Source organism: Lathamus discolor, chromosome 4 (assembly GCF_037157495.1).
Source record: "Lathamus discolor isolate bLatDis1 chromosome 4, bLatDis1.hap1, whole genome shotgun sequence".
NCBI classification, from domain to species: Eukaryota; Metazoa; Chordata; class Aves; order Psittaciformes; family Psittacidae; genus Lathamus; species Lathamus discolor.
In genome coordinates, this window is record NC_088887.1 from 88,990,750 (window position 1) to 89,008,697 (window position 17,948).

Here is a 17,948-nt window from a genome sequence, read left to right on the forward strand (position 1 = left end):
ACTTAGAAGTCTATGAGCTGTCAGCATCCTGAATACATTCCGCAGTTCTGAGCTCCCAAAAGATAATATCCCAAGAACTGGGGAAAAAAGTGGTCAAATGCACAGCTAAGCAAATGACCATGCATCCTGAAAAGCAAACATTTGGGAATGAATAAGAAAGAAGCTATATAATCATAAAAAACATTGAAGAAATAGAAGGGTAAGAATAGTGCATAATGAGCTGTTGCCATGTTAGCTATTAGGACTGGGAACAGTCTAGTGTTCAAAGTGATAGTTTCCTCCTCAGTCCTGGGCTCTGCTTTGATCTGGTTTTAATAGTTTCCTATTGCAGTCTGTTTCATTGTTGTGGGCTCTCAGCTAAAGTTTGAATGCTGCATGACAGCTTCTTCACCGAACTGGAAAGGAAAAGGGAGAAGATCTTTTCTGTTGCATGACAATTACTTGTTAGGAGGATTCTGCCTTTCATAGACCTTATACCTTTGTACTTATTTGTGTTAAACAATGACAATTTATTTATGGACAATAATGTTGTTAGGTAAAATGTTACCTAGGTATGATAGATCCAACCAATATAGTGGATCTTAGTAACTACCAGCTCTTTGTAAACTGCAGAAGAATATGATGATTTTTCTGTCTTATTTGTAACTTGCTTAGCAGTAAATGGCCACATAATTCACTAACAAACCTTATTTACTCTTACATGATACAATTATGCACCACAGCAATCAGTGTGAGTTTTGTCAATAACTTCAAAAGCTGATTGAAGGGTTCTTTTTTCATATATATTGTCTTCCCCTACATTTTCAGCCTCCCAGACAAAACATGTACGTATATATTTACAAGTACTATAACTTAGTAACTGTAATGATAACTCCATCAAGAAGTCTCTGTTCAGTTTTCTATTAGTCTATTTTGGATCATAAGTGCTAGTAGAAGACGATGGGAAAAAAAGAAAAAAAATCTCAGCAGCATCCAAAATGTTTCCGTGGAGTGCTTCCAAAGCAGTAAATCAATTGGCTGTTAGTTCCTAATTCCTTCCTATTATATTGCAACCACATCTGTGGTAAAGATAAAATGTGGGCACCAATTTGGTTGTGAAAATCCTGTGTGCTGAGTTCATTGCTGTACATATATTAAAAAAAAAAAAAATAAAAAAAAATCCACTAGTAAATGTCAGGTAGCACATCTGGCCTAGTGGTTTTACTTCTTACTTGTTCCTGTGATGAAAACCCCTGTTCTTATCGTTAGAGGATACATTTGTATCTCTTTAATGGTAACTTCACTGTATTCACTAAAACATCAAGTAAGTATTGCTCAGAACTGTGTCATAGACAATAGTGGGTGCTTTTGTCTGCCGTGATATTCTGTTCCTCATTATGCTCACGCTTGGCACAATACTGCAGTGTTATTAACACACAAGTTAGGCAACAACTCATAAGATGGTCAAATTCGAGATACTCAGGATAGTGAGAAGAGCGTGCAGCAAGCTCACTGCCCTGGACTTCAAGAGAGCAGACTTTGGCCTCTTCAGGAACCTGCTTAGTAAGGTTCCATGGGATATAGCCCTGGAGGGCAGGGGGCCCAAGACTCTTGGCTGCTATTCAAGGATCACCTGCTACAAGCTCAGGAGTGTTGCATCCCAACTAGAAGGAAGTGCAGCAGGAGGGCCAGGAGACCTCTGTGGATGCATAAGGAGCTGCTGAGGAAACTTTGAAGGAAAAATGAGGCTTACAAAAAGTGGAAGCAAGGACAGGAGGCCTGGGAAGAATACAGGGATGTTGTCTGGGAAGCTAGGGACCAGGTTAGGAAGGCTAAGGCCCAGTTAGAATTAAACTTGGCTAGGGATGTGAAAGGTAACACAAAGGTATTCCATAGGTACATTGCAAACGAAAGACAGAGTAGGGACAACATGGGCCCTCTCCGGAAGCCATCAGGAGAACTGGCTACACAGGATTTGGAGAAGGCTGAGGTTTTGAATGACTTCTGTGCCTCGGTCTTCACTGGCGAAGCCTCTGACCACACCACCGAAGTCTTGGAAAGCAGATGCAGGGACTGTGAGAATGAAGACCTTGGGCCCACTGTAGCAGAGGGTCTGGTTCGAGAACATCTTAAGAACCTGAATGTAAAGAAGTCCATGGAACCTGATGGAATCCATCCACAGGACCTCAAGGAGCTGGGGAATGAAGTTGCTAAGCCACTGGCCATCATATTTGAAAAACCATGGCAGTCAGGTGAAGTTCCCAACGACTGGAAAAAGGGAAATATAACCCCCATTTTCAAGAAGTGGAAAATGGAAGACCCGGGGAATTACAGACCAGTCAGTCTCACCTCTGTGCCTGGTAAAATCTTGGAGCACATTCTCCTGGAAGGCATGCTAAGGCACATGAAAAACAACAAGGTGCTTGGTGACAGCCAGCATGGCTTCACTAAGGGGAAATCCTGCCTGACCAATCTGGTGGCCTTCTATGATGGGGCTACAGAACTGATTGACAGGGGTAGAGCAGTTGATGTTGTCTACCTGGACTTGTGCAAAGCGTTTGACACTGTCCCACACGACATCCTTCTCTCTAAATTGGAGAGACATCAATTTAATAGGTGGACCACTCAGACTTCTTTAACTGGCTGGATGGCTGTACGCAAAGTGTTGTGGTCAATGGCTCAGTGTCCAGCTGGAGACCGGTAACGAGTGGTGCCCCTCAGGGATCAGTGTTGGGACCGGTCTTCTTTAACATCTTCATCGCTGACATGGACAGTGGGATTGAGTGTGCCCTCAGCAAGTTTGCCGATGACACCAAGCTGTGTGGTTTGGTTGATATGCTGGAGGGAAGGGATGCCATCCAGAGGGATCTTGACACGCTTGTGAGGTGGGCTAATGTCAGCCTTATGAAGTTCAACCATGCCAAGTGCAAGGTCCTGCACTTGGGTCGGAGCAATCCCAGGCACAGCTACAGGTTGGGCATAGAAGAGATTCAGAGTGGCCCTGTGGAGAAGGACTTGGGGGTGCTGGTCGATGAGAAAACGAACGTGAGCCGGCAGTGTGCGCTTGCAGCCCAGAAAGCCAAGCGTATCCTGGGCTGCATCAAAAGGAGTGTGACCAGCAGGTCGAAGGAGGTGATCCTGCCCCTCTACTCTGCTCTTGTGAGACCTCACTTGGAGTATTGTGTGCAGTTCTGGTGTCCTCAATATAAAAAGGGCATGGAACTGTTGGAACAAGTCCAGAGGAGGGCCACGAGGATGATCAGGGGACTGGAGCACCTCCCATATGAAGACAGGCTGAGGAAGTTGGGGCTGTTCAGCCTGCAGAAGAGAAGGCTGCATGGAGACCTCATGGCAACCTTCCAGTATCTGAAGGGGGCACATAGGGATGCTGGGGAGGGACTCTTCATTAGGGACTGTAGTGACAGGACAAGGGGTAATGGATTCAAGCTTAAACAGGGGAAGTTCAGATTGGGTATAAGGAGGAAGTTCTTTCCTGTAAGGGTGTTGTGGTGCTGGAATGGGTTTCCCAGGTTGGTTGTGAATGCTCCATCCCTGGCAGTGTTCAAGGCCAGCCTGGACAGAGCCTTGGGTGGCATGGTTTAGTGTGATATGTCCCTGCCCATGGCAGGGGGGTTGGAACTAGGTGATGTTAAGGTCCTTTCCAACCTGAACTATTCTGTGATTCTGTGATTCTAACTCATTGATTGACAGCGCTGAGTGGAAATTTTAAGAAGCCTCAGGGAAGTAGGATATTAAATATCAAACCAGTATTTGCAGACAGGCTTTGCAAGGCAGAAGGAATAGTGGTAAGTTTGCTGAAAAGAAAAGAAAAATTGAATCATGGAATAGAAATGTGATTACTAAAGGACATGTCAGTAAACTTGAAATGAGAAATATATTTTGTTGTCTCCATGCTCTGCAAAGTTACTGATCATAAGAACGTGTGTTTTCTCTTTAAAGCCTAAGGTGATTATACTGGTGCATGTTTAATGCATACATTTGAAGGCCTTCCATTATGGGTTACAGAGGGAGTTGAGTAACTTATAGTAAATCGGAAAAGTGGACCCAATGAAAAAAGTTAACTGTGATAAAACCATGAAGTCTTGTAATTCGAATGAGAATAACTGTGATTCTGCGGATTCCATGGTGTTCAGCCTGTGAGCAGTTGCTGCTATATAAGCTTAGCTTTTTTTTTTTTTTTCTAATTTGTGGCAAGTCACTTAAGGTAATGTCTCTATTTCCTTATTTCTTTAAACAGTATTGTGGTAGGATTGAACATTTATATTATCCAACTAGCTTCTCCCTTCTATAATATGTAGCTGCAGACTGGTGAATTTGAAGCTCGTTTCCTGGTCAAAAATGCTCCTAAGTTCTGTCACAGTCAATTGGGATCCCACATTTTCAAATGTCACTGGGAGCTGAGGCAGTGTAAAGCATTATCCTGGAACAGGAAAACTTCAGAAGTATCTTTTTATGTAAACCTGCATATTCTAGGTGAATTTGAGTATTTGTCAGAAGAAATATATAACACTGCATATTTATGTAAACAGTTTCTGGAATTCCATTCATTGTCTTACAAACCACAAAGCACAAGCTGCTAAACATCATTGCATTGTTTGAAGACTTAAAGATGATAGATGCTTGCACTGATTGAAAGACTTAATCACTGCTAGCTGTCAAATGTTAAAAGCTGTGGAATGATGCATTATTGTAATTTGTTTTTATGACTTCCCTTTTTAAAGGAAAAGAAGTACAGAGTATACTTAGGGCAAAGGAAATTTCCCAAGGCAAGAGAACCCAATTTCCAGCGCGTGCATACTAAAGGACAACATTTAGTCTTCAGATGAACACTTTTGAGGCTTGTATTAAAGCCTAAGGGCCAGCTCTGATTCCTAATTATAAATAGTTGAAGGGATACATGTCTATACATTTATAGAGAATATTACTGTTTTGTCTAGAGACCTTAATGAAAGTCACTTGGAAATTGAAATATTCACACACATATGTAAACACAACCCCACACATCCCTGTGAGTTTAAATATTTAGCTATTAGCCTGTGGTCAGTGTTCCAACAGGAAAATTAATATTGGAAACAGGGCTCACTTTTACAGTACTTACTCTTCCATTTGAGTTTGAATTTTATTAATATGCTGCTTCTGTCTCTTTACTTGCCCTTTCAGTTTTGTTTTCAGGCTGTGTGAAGCCGCCTTTTGTTGTGGCCCACTTCCACGTTCATTCCACTGTAGTTCTCTCATGACTTCCTTTGACCCTCAGGTTCAAGGTTTACGTTACTTTTCACTCATTCAGAATACCCTTCCTAAATTTCAGAAAGAAAGCATTAACTGAAAATAGAACAGGAATTCAGTCTGCTTTATGTGAATAGCAATAAAAAAGTGAAGTTTATTTACTTAAAATCTGCCAGGCCTTGTGAGATTGTAAGGAAACAAGGAAGGTGATCAAGAATATAAATGCACTGATGCATTCATAATTGCATCAGTTCAAACTGTTCAGTATGCTGAAGTCTAGAATGAAAAATCAGGTATATGTTCATACAAATACATCTGAAAATATATTTTAATGAAAAGGAGGATCTAAAATGGGACACTCCTGATGAAATACTGAAAATCAATTATTTTCTATCAGAGAGCCACCACATGTCATGAGGGTGTTGGGGTGTTGTGGCCACAAGAGCAGAACTACACTTTTCAGTGACATATAATACAGACCTTGCTGCAACACACACGCTCCGCGTAACACCAGTCAAGGCCCCTGCCCCTCCAGTCCAGTTTAGACCAGCACAATTAACTCAGCCTAGTAGGATGCTCACTCTCTTGGGTAAATATGTCCTTCTTCTGAGTGGCATCATGGTTTCTACATGTAACAGTTTCATCTCGTCTCAGCCTTCTCTGCTGTCTGACAACCATGTGTGTATTCATCTGACCAAGTAGCTTTTCTTTTAATTTCTGTTTTCTAAATTAGTTTAAACCTTGAAGGCCTTACTAAACATGCAGCCGTGGGTCCATCTCTTTGGCCAGCCACTGATTACTAAAGGATTTCCTAACATGTTCTGGTCTCCTGCCCCAAATATGTGATATCAGAGTGAGTTTAGAAAGAGCTATTCATCAAAGTTTCTCAGCCAGGAAAATGTAGCAAAGATCACCCTTACCTGAGCAGTCTTTTTGGATAGGCTTTACGCTGTGATGCCGTACCATTCACCGGCCACTTCCCTTATATTTCCAGTAGGTTCACTTATGTGCTCACCTTCAGAATATTTTATTTGCGTGCCTCCCTAGAAACAAGAAGAGGGCAGTGGAATGCACAATGATATTAGATAGCGTTAACATACACACACTGTTTCCAAAGCTTGACTTCAGTTACTGGGCTGACTAATGATAGCTGCAGGAAAGATTTTGTCTTTACTTTCCTACTAAGGTGAATAATGGTGTGTGTGCTCTGGTGTTCTGAGTTCCAGCATTCAAGTCATGCATTTATCAAGAGGATGTGTAGGATGAATTCAGTTATTTTCTGTGAAAATAACAGGAGGAAAGCAAATAAGGGAATTAATTACCATATGTGCAGTTTTGTGCTTGTATGGATGACACTCCCAGGTACCATATCCAGACATGGCCAGAAAATGTAAAAGAAACCCTGCCAGAAAGTGTGCAAGAGGCTTTGCAGAACAGTATATACAGGAAAAGCAGTGTTGCATTTGTGAGAAAGGATGCTTCCTGCTGACATTTTAGTACTTCATATTAACTTACATGAAATAAAGTCAAAGTAATAAAATAGAATCCTAAAAAATGTAAAATGCATCTATAATCTTTTTATCCTAATAAATAAATAAATAACCAGAAGTTCATACTCATTAATGCTGATGTACCTCTGTTTTAAAAATAACAAGCAACAGTGAATGACAAACTTAAGCTGGCATCTTGAAAAATACTTGACCTTGTGCAAACTCCCAGAATTTAAATAAGTGGATTTATGTTATCTGAGAGGAGATTGTTTCTCACAATGTTAGAAACAGAAAAAGTTGTATAATAATTTATAAAAATATGACACCAGGCTTGAACTTGAGCAGTTGTTTACCATGGACTCTTCAATGTGCTTCATTTGAGATAGCATCTGGATAAATTGCCCTCATTTTATCTCAGAAATAATCTTGGACCAGAGAAATACTAATCTGGTGATCAGTCCAAGTAATCAGGAGACCACAGAATTCTGCATTCCTGCCCACTTTCCTGTTTTAAATACATATAACAGAAAGTACGGCTGTCATTATCCAATTGGTCACATTCTTCTGGTGGGTCTCTTTTATTTTACTATTTTGCAAGTTTCTTTCATGTGATCCCACTTGGCACTGGCACCAGTAAAACGGACACAGCTTAACTCCACAGGGTATTAATGACTAAACTACTTGGATTGAATGGCTAGCATTTGGTGCAATGCATAACTGTGATGGGTTATGTCTGTAAAAGAGTAGGATCGTGGTAGGCAATTAGACTCACAAGATGTAGAGAAACGGAATGAGATCCAAACTTCAGAGGTCTGAAACCCAAGGAGATTTTCATAAGGACCCAGAAGAAGAGACTTCACAGTGTTGATTTCAATCCAAGAAACTGAAAGGTTTTGAACAAGGGAAAAATAATGGACCTTCAAGAAACCTGTAGGAAGAAAATAATATTTTAATGTTTTACTGAATAATATAGAATGCGTGCTGGCAGATCTTGGTCCTCTGAATTTTAAAACAGTCTTATTTTAGTTTCTGTTCTAATGGAGACCAAAAAAACTTCTATCATGTCTACCTGAAAGAGGGAGGAAAACCAGTCAAAAGCTGTAGCTAGCTCAGACTCCTGCCATAAACACCTTAAATAGATTGGTAAGGGAATACTCAAATTTTAAAGGACCCTAGAACTGCGGTAGCTTTAGGAGTTAGATAAAAAATAGCGTAGTTAAAAGTCACTTTTAAGCAAACAGGTTCCAGTGAAATAAAACTCATTACCCGAAGTTGTAGCAGCCTAAGAAAATGGAAGACTTCTAAGTAGAAAGTTCATATTATTATATATAAAGGTAGATGATTGGGCCAGCTTGGGTTTTTGTCAGCCAAATGATCACTGCACTCTGCTTCTTTTTCTGGTCTAAGGTTATGAAAAGCCCTATTTTCAGTGACTGTTTGGTTAAAGAGATCCTTGAGTAAGAATAAGGTAACCTTACTGATGAGCTCAAAAATTAGCTATTCCAGGTTCAGGGGAAATAACAAAATGGTTTCTGGAACCTTTTTTTCCTTTTTTTTTTTTTTTTTTTCAGAGTAGTGAGTCAGGAGAAAAAGTTCATTAAATGTATAAGAGGTATTCGTTAAACGATTTTTTTTTCCCTGAACATTAGTTTTTATAAATAAACATAGTTCAGACTCTATACCTGTTAAAAAATCTGGAGGTAGAGTGGGGTACGCTGTTATCTCTTCACAACACAATGAAAAAAGTTAAAACAGTAAGCAAGAGGTGCTGTCATCCACCTCTTAGCAGAGATCTGGATAAATGCACACATTATTACAGGGGTTGTCACTGTCATTTTTCAAGCTGTATTACACTGAGTAATACACAGTGAAAATTCCCTTCTGTGATCCCCATAATCAGCAGGTATTTTGTTGATCTAGTATCAGTCAGACAAAAAAGATGTTGGATTTTACATGAGCATGCGCCCAAAGGCCTTTAATCTGTCATAGTCATTAATGCTGATGGCATTTTCACTGGCCTCCTAGAATCCTTTAACTCTTTCTAGACAATGTTTTGTGACATACCCTTCCTTCCAGCTAAATCTCATGATCACCTGATTGAGTGAATATTCTCAGGATCAAAGGCAAAAAGTGTTCTCCATTGTCTTTTAAGTTACAGATCATGATGATGGTCACATAAGAATTAGCAAAATACTGGGTGGAATGCATTTTGTATTTTAGCTTCCTACTGACCTTTTCTTAAAGGAGCCTTTTCTTAAAGTGATGTGTAGGTTAGTATGTCACTAAATATATCAGGAGAGCTAGAAAAAGACTTAAGTGTTGCAATTTATACTTGTAAAGATTTACAAAAATGATTATATGATGGAAATACAATTTTGTACTTCTGATTCATCTTGATATTTTAATGGCAGGCATGTTCATTTAGCAGTCAGAGAATTATTTTTTCTTGTAGCGTATGTACAATGCTATAAATAAATTATGTATCTTTTAGGGTGTTTATATTGACAGGAAATTTCTGGAATATGAAAATAAAGACATTTTTACTGTTTGTTAAGTAGGCAAAATTCACTAAAGCTAAACACTGAGGAAGAGATTTTTACATGTCTTTATTGTACAAATTTTGAGGCTTCCAGTAAGAAAAGCTCTTTGTAGGTTTATGTGAAAATTTCTCTACAGTGTAAACAGACTAGTCACAGAATGACTTATTTTGACCACTATTCTCAGCAACTTCAAACTGCTGTGCAGACAAAGCTTCTGAAAGGTTCAGTGGTAGTTATTATGGAGACAGATGGGATTTGCAGGCAGCCTGCACTCCAGATAACCTTACAGCAATGGGACTGAGAGTCATGAAGTTACTGAGTTTGTACAGCCATTGAACTGGACGTACAGCTGTCATCTGGCATCATTCTGAGCCAAAGTATACATAAATTTAAGCCATTTTTATTCACAAGGTTAGATATAACTTCCTGATGGTTCTGGAGATAGCAGTTCTCAGTCTTGTAGGTTTTGTACCAGAATGGTATACTAGAACAGAGATGTACAAATAAACCTTTTCCTTCCACAACTATACAGTAAAAAGGGAAATAAGACATATATAAGCTTTTATAGGTTTGCTTCTTTTCATTATCATTGCAAGTATGTAGAGACAAATGTTAGTAGGGGAATAAAGGTACTCTGCCAGTTGCCATTTTCACAGCTGTATGGATGACCTTTCTGTTTTTAAGTTGATATTTTCAGATCACCTTGCACCATGTTGTCTTGTCAAAGTCAGAATGAAGCTGAAAATACAAGATCCCCACAGCCAGATTATAAATCCAGGCAGAAGAATGCCTTGTTGAAGGCCAGTGTTGTAAGCTCTATCCTGTCCTCATGTCTGCCAAGTTCAATAGGGTGAGAGCCAAATAGTTGACTAATGAATGGCAGACCTCCACACAGAAGGTAAGAAAATTTATTGAGAAGAATAAGGAAAATGTAAAAGTTGAATATGAGAAGAGAATAATTTTCAGTTGTTAGTGTATATTGTACTAAACTTCTATATTATTCTGTGTGTTTAGGGGAGAGGGAAGGTCATGGCTTGGGGGTAGCATTAGCTTCAACCCAGTTAATCATTGGTGCCCTGTAGAAATCCTTTCTTCACCACTGGGTCCTCCTTTCTTCAAGAGGCCCATGCACAAGTGCGGGTGTCTCCAAAACGCAATGCAGTAGAAAATGGAACTCGGTAGTACAGGCGTTTCCATCTCTGTTTCTCTTTCCCTAGTTACTAATTTAGGGAAAGCTGTGATACAGCTCTTTGCTCACTAATTCCTCATCAAGGACTGTATCATGATATTTTGTCTCGAATGAAGTGTCTGCTTCATGTTCGGTAGTAGTGAGGCTATCATGGTGCAACTGTCATTATTCCTGAAGCTTCTGTTAGCCTTAGGTATTTGGCACAACAGGATCACAGGCAGCAAGCAAACAAAACCAAACAACAAAAAAAAAGTAGGCAAAGCCAGCCCAGGCTGCTTGCTGGATGATCAGCAGAAAAGCCAATCTTATCACATCACAATGACAGGGAAAAAGGCAAAAGGGATTTAGTCACACTTATATTGAAATTAGGCTATCAATTCTGGTGCTGGGAGGTCTACCCAGCCATCTCTAAGTGTCTGTCAAGCATAGTATGAAACACATATATGCACAGCTAGATGACCCTGCTGGAGCTTCTGAACATCATCTCAGCATGATGTGCAAATGCTTCTTCGCTCTGTTAATCTAAATCTCTTCAAAGTATGAGAAAAGTAATGTTCCATATACTGCGGTAATAGACATATGATCTTAATCTTGCCTTCAACCCACTGTATGAAATGTTTAAATGTTATCTTGGGCATTTCCCAAGTCTTACGAAAGATGATGAAGAACAAAAGGGATCTCTCTGAGGTTTTGTATATCCACTGAATCTGGAAATGGAAAAGAGCAGTCTGACAGCTATCCTTTGCAAAATTGCCAGAAGAGTGTTCTAGATTCTTTAGATTAGTGGCAGACTGTTATCTCCTTTGAGTCTTTCAGTTAATCAGTATGCAGAAGCAACATAGCACATTGGTGTGTCTACCCCAGGAGTGACTTTTAGCTGCCGCTGCATTATAAATCATTAATAAGCACTAAATTCATAATGACCCTTACATTAAACTCACTGAATAGGTTATAGTATATTTAATGGCCCATGCCCACACTTATTTTTACTTTGTAGATTAATGACACTTACAGTTGGAGACTTGTTATTTATTTCCACAGTTTTCTATGTGAGTGGATTGTATTGCTTTTCACCTTGTTTTATGTTCATGGCTTTGGGTAGTAGTTTTTTGTAGGTTTTCTTTCTAAAGGATAAAAGCTCACCCTCCCTATCATTATTTCTGCTTTGATTTCTCATGGAAGGAAAAAAAAAAAAAAAAGGCTTTCAAACACTCTCCTGTCCTTCTCTGAACATAAAAACAACAAAGAACAAGATGAAAATATACCAACTCCCTTTCTCCAATATTAGCCTTCCTTTTCTTCAGTAAACCTTAGTGGTTTGAACTACCATTAAAAGGAATTTGTTTTTCTTACTCTTTAAGCCTTCCCTATTAAGTGAGAGTTCTGCAGATCACACGGCTACAAGTCAGTTGCAGAATATATGTTGCAGTAACTAGAATTAATCTCTTGACCTTCAGCTCTTCTCTCCTGTGATATGCGCTGATAATTTCTCTTACTCTGAAGCCGTTTTTGCAAACAAAGGATGTTGTTTTACCAGTATTTCTCTGTGAAAATCTAGCTAGAAGTCTTTAGATTTCAAGGTATAACATTTTTCATCTTAGGCTATTTTAGTTGTATTTAGTAGGATTACTGATGTACATTTCTACTAAGTACCTATCTGTTCAATGGCAAAAATGCCAAGTTGTCTTGGGAAAATGGAGTATTTATATTTAAAAAAGCCCTAACAAAACAAAATAACCCCCCCGATGAATTGTGGTACCTACCCATTAGTTCTTGTAAAGGGTATTTGCAGGTGGCTGTGCATTTTTCTCAATGATTTTGTTTAAAAGTATATCCATGAATTTGCAGAGGATAGGTGGAAATGAAGCTATGACTGTCAACAAGAAACAACTACAATCTGAAAAAAATAGTAAAAGAGAAGAAACTATTTCACTGGTTCTACTAGGAATTGTTCTGCAATATTCTGAAATCCAGCTGAATGTGGTAAAGCTTGACAGTACTCTGAACCTTATGTAATTCAACCAAAATATTTCAGGAGAAGAACTCTGTATGTTTTCTGAAATGGAAGCATCAGTGTAGTGAATAACAGATGGAAAGGAAAACTATTTTCTTGTTGATAGCGTTAGGATGAAGAATTAACATCTTTACAGTGTAAATTAAGACCTATGCCTAACTTTTACAACAGAGATAACAGTGGATTAAGGTGTATTGTATAATTTCAAAGATATTTCTCAGCTGAGTGAGAAGTAAAGTAGTACAAACCAAATGATAGAATTAAATATTTTTTAGGATAAGTTTCTGGCCAATTTGGGAAACAGTTCCTTTTCTTGAATATTAAAAAACTTGTGTATGAAATCCAGGAAATATTAAGTGCTCTGTGACCACAGGACTAAAAAATTAAAAACTCTGAGTCACAGAACTGATTTATCTGAATTTTAAATCTTCAGTGTGAATGCGACTGTAGCTGTTTTAGGGATTTCTCAAATACAGAATTGAAAACAGACATTTAACTCTAAAATGTTACTGGCCTCATCTGTCAAAAGGACTTGGATGTAAGTGGCATTTGAATAAAATGTAAACACCTTAGTCTAAAATAATGATCCTGCAAACATGCTGAGCTGCCTCTAAATGTAAATATTTATAAATGTTACATTTTTTTTTAATTGCATTTTGCACAGAGACCTGAAATCCTACATCTGATATGTTTCAAGAGCTCTCCTTATCTCGCTATGACTGAGCTATCCTTAGCTCATACTTATCTGTAGATATCAGGTATCCTTCTACTTGAAGACTCTGAGAATGCTACTTTGTCAGATCTGTTAATGGAAGTTCTGTCATCTGCTCAGAAGACTGTAGGCCTTAAGTAAAGTATTTGTGCCTGGCATTTAACAAAAGGATAGAACAAAAGTAAAACCGGAAGTGTTCTTTTTGTTCCTTTTCCTAATCTGAAGGTGGTTACATTCGGTCTGCTGCCTGCTTTAGTGGTATCCTGAACTAGCTGCATGGAATGAAGAAAGTCCTAATAAGAAACTTTGTATTCATCACTAGGTATCTTGCTTTTAGTCACTTAAGTTTTATGTTGATACAGTTTACGTGCACAGAGTGCTGTAACAAGATATTTGCAAAGTGCGTGTGATGAAATAATGAAATTTAATTTTATGGTCTAGGGTCAGTTCTTCATATAGTTTCAAGTCATACAGCTGTCCTCATGTCACTGAACTGCAACAAATTATTATATTCGTTACATGGATCTAATAGCAGCCAACACTTACGCACCTGGTTTGCTTTGCTCAAAAAGAAGAGTAAACCAGGAGGACCTCTTTGTTACAAAAAAACCTTCAGGTATGGGTTCATTTCCATATATGACCCAAAGAAATTATGTAGCTTTCCCTAAAGATTCTGATGTCTTCTCTCGGTAGTAGAGAAGCAAAATAATTTCTGTTTATTACTTGGATGTTTGACTCCTACATAAGATCCTGATGGTTCAGATTTTTGAAATTAGTGTAGAGGTATTTATGTTAGAAAAAGCTACAGATTTTGATAAATAGAAATAGCCTTCACTGTCTGGGTTTTGGTTTTTTGTTTCTTTTTTTTTTTTTTCCCCTATCATGGGATTTTTCAAGAGGAGATTTTGTTCCAAAACCTAAAGTTGTATGTCAGCCAACAAAAAAGTTAGATCTTTGACTTCAGGTTTTTCTAGAAGGTGATGAAAGCTTTTGGAGGTAGAGAATATTGGAAATAATTTAAATTGTTTAGCCAGTCTAACTTGTATAAAACTTCCAGGGAACTTTCTGTGCATTTCTTTTTATTTCAGTATCTCAGCTGAAAGTATATAAAGATACTCATTTTCACTTTTTCTTTTTTAGAAAACACATTAGAAAAGCAATAAGCATTATTGTGTGAAAGTCTCCTGCCTCTGACAGTGTCTTGCCAAAACAGATGGACATATGAATCCTTGGTGGGGGTGGGTGTCGTGGTTCAAATAAAGTCACACAGCTCGTTCACTCACTTCCGCCCTTCTTTCCCTTCCTCTACTCCCGGAGGGACGGAGAGGAGAATTGAAAAGAATGCAACTCCCACGGGTTGAGATAAGAGCAGTTTAGTAACTAAGGTATAACACAAATCACTACTGCTACCACCAATCATAATCATGATAAAGGAAATAACAAGGGGAGAGAATACAACACCTCAGCACCAGCCGACCGGTAACTCGCTCCACCCCACCTGCTCGAGCACCGACCGATACCTAGTCCAACCCTGCAGTGCCCTAGCCCTTCTGGGTAACTCTCAGTTACATCCTGGGCATGACGTGCTGTGCTATGGAATACCTCTTTGGTCAGTTTGGGTCAGGTGTCCTGTCCCTGCTTCCTCCCAGCTTCCCCTCCTCCCTGGCAGAGCATGAGGCTCACAAAGTCCTTGGTCAGACTAAAACATTTAAACGGTAACTAAACATCAGTGTTATCAGTGCTGTTCCCAGGCCAAAAGTCAAAGCACAGCACTGCACCAGGAACCAAGGAGAAAAATGACTGCTACTGCTGAACCCAGGACAGTGGGGTATATGTTTTACTTTTCTTCAGTAACATATCTTACTTGTGAAAATAACTATAAAACAAAAAATCCTCAGACTGTGGTGGTACCACAGGACACAGTTTGTACCTCTGTAAAACTGTTATACATTCTTTTGATTCCTGGCTGTATAATTACAAACTTTTCTGAAGTGGTATATATGTTCACGTGCTGGAAATATACATGTATTTTAAAGAATCTTAGTTTTCCAGTGCAGGCAAATCCTGGAAGGTCTTTGGGCTCTTCATTATATGACACACTTGTGCTTTGTAAGGCCTTAAATACTGTGCAGAAAGATTACTGTTCTTGTAGAATGGTTGGAACTAGTGGAATGGTTTCCTAATCCAGTTAACAGTTCCTGACAATTTTCCATGTTAACTCTGTTGTGTTAGTTCTTCCAAATACATGTTCTTAGCTCAAGAGAATGAGAAGTAACCTAACTTCAGCCTCTAATGAGCTACATGAACTGGCTTATTGCTGCCCTGTGTTCTGTAACAATGTCTCTAAATTATTTCAGTTATTCTTAGTAATTTATTGTAACTTAGTAAGCTGCTGCAGCTTGTGAAAGTTGTGAAAGTGATTTTTAAGATACCTATTTTAGAGTGATGTCCTCATAGGTCACGGGAGGCTATTTTGCAGGTGTTGTATTGCTTGGGGCAAAAAACATGACTGGAAAGTGTTACAGTAGCCTCACTTTGTTTCTCTCAAGGAAAACTGATGGTTGCTTCTTATGCTAAGACCACTGAATGCACAGGGGAAATGAAGCTTGCCTGGAGAGATGGTCTCGCATGAACACAAAGGTACATGTGGGCCTAGATACATATATAGAGTAAGAAATTGTGCCACTTGATGTTCTCGTGGTAGCACAGCAAATGTGACACTGAACAAGAGATTTGAAGGGCAAGAAAAATTGTTTTTACAAATTCTGTTAGGATTCTTACTTTCCTGTAAAGGCAAGAGCAGAAGAAAGCAGAAAGTCTCATACTGGAACATGTTTCCTATTCCCAGGAAGCTGAAAGGGATAATCAGCTGGACCAATAAGACTTGAGTAACTTACTTGGAGAGCTAATGGTATGTTTTTCTTAAAGACAAATAATGAGAGCTCTTTGAACTTAAAGCTATATTGAGACTTTGTTAAGAAAACCCCCACTAAATCGTAAACATGTCAATCATTATAATAATTGTGAGAAAAAAAGAGATCATAGAATCATAGAATAGGTAGTGTTGGAAAGGATCAGTATTTCCCTATCAGACTTCTTGTTTACGAATAGTAATAATGAAAAGCAGTTTCAACTAGAATTGACTAAAGTTCCAATAGTTATAATTTTGCAGCCTGAAACAGTTAGAGGATCAGTAACTCATTTGTTTTCTCTAAGGGGGGAAAATTGTAGTTGTATCATTAAAGCAACATATGCATCCCCAGTTCTAAATTGTCTATTGAACTGATGTCTTTTTCTCTGAGCTCTCAGGCTAGTCTCATGGTGTTTTACTCTACACTTCTCTTTCAGTAATTTTCTACTCTGCTCAGTCCTTTAGATTCTATCTGACCTACTGGCTCTTGTGTGAAACAAGCTGCTCAGAAATTTGAGAATATAAAATAGAGAATCCACCTTTTTCAGTCCTCTCTTAAAGAAAAGTTAAAGCATTTGAAAGCATGCAGGCTTTAGACCCAGGTATTGCCACCAGTTTGTAGTAATTTGAAGCCAGATAGATTAGACAAGCTGTTCACATATGACAAATTCAAAGTGTCAGACTTGCTATTAATGTAAAGATGACTTTGCTGTTAATGTACAGATGACTCTGTGATACAGAATACTTGTTGTAGACAAGACAGATGCCAAGTATGACGGCAAAATCCATGGCATGTTTGACACGCCTTAAGCTGGAGGTGTTACCTCTTCTTTCCCATAAATATGTTTATGTTTAAGAATCGTGGGAATAGGCACAACTGTCCTGAGACACTATGCTCTAGAATAAACTGTCCTGTGGCAGCAAAGTTTTTCTATCACCTTCTATCATTGCATTGCTGAACTTGAATTCTATGTTGCATTTATAAGTTCCGACCATACCAACATTTATTTAATTTTTTAATGGCATTGGGTTATTCTTGGGTAATGTGGATTTTAGTCTTTTGTCAGATATTACAGCTGATGGCAAACCCAGTTTCAAAGGGTGCTTTAGACTCTTCTTTATTTTAAGACTTTCTTTTGACATAAAATTATTTGCAACGCTATGTGACTTGTAGATAATTGGGCTCTTAAAAAACTTTACCAGTTACTTTTTTTTTGGGGTGGGGAGGGTGCAGAATCCCCTGATACTTGTCTGAATTCTTGGGAATTTTATTTTCTCTCTAATTACTGTATAGAAGTTTGATGCTTTATCCTTTATTTCTCATTCTTCTACAAAGTTTATCTTTTCAAGAATGTTTTTTTACTGCTCATACATACTGACCATGGGAGCAGTTTCATCACTAAATGGTGTAAGTATTTCTAAGCATTGTATGTTCGTGTGTAACATGACTTCATTTTCTTCATAACATAAAGTTTAGATAACACTCTGACCTGTGTGTCAGCATGCGGTTTTGAGGTAATAGTTTTTTATTTGTTCTAAAGCCTATGATGACTCCAGAGACTGTAAGATAATTGCCAGATGAAGTTGTGGTAAGATTGTATTTGTTAGTTTCATGCTGTTGAGGTAGTGTAAAGGAAATATTGAACAAGCAGCATCATGTGTTACCATTATATTACAGGATAAATGGCCAAAGGTTGTTCTGAATATAGAACATGAATAATTTTGGGACGTGCAAAAGGTATGCCTGTGTTTTCTGTTCAGGACTTGTTTTCACAAGGTGAAGCATTTAACGTCTGTAATTCATCTTCCTACCAAGCCAAGAAAATTATGAATATGGGAGCAAATAAGTATAGATTTTGCTTTGTG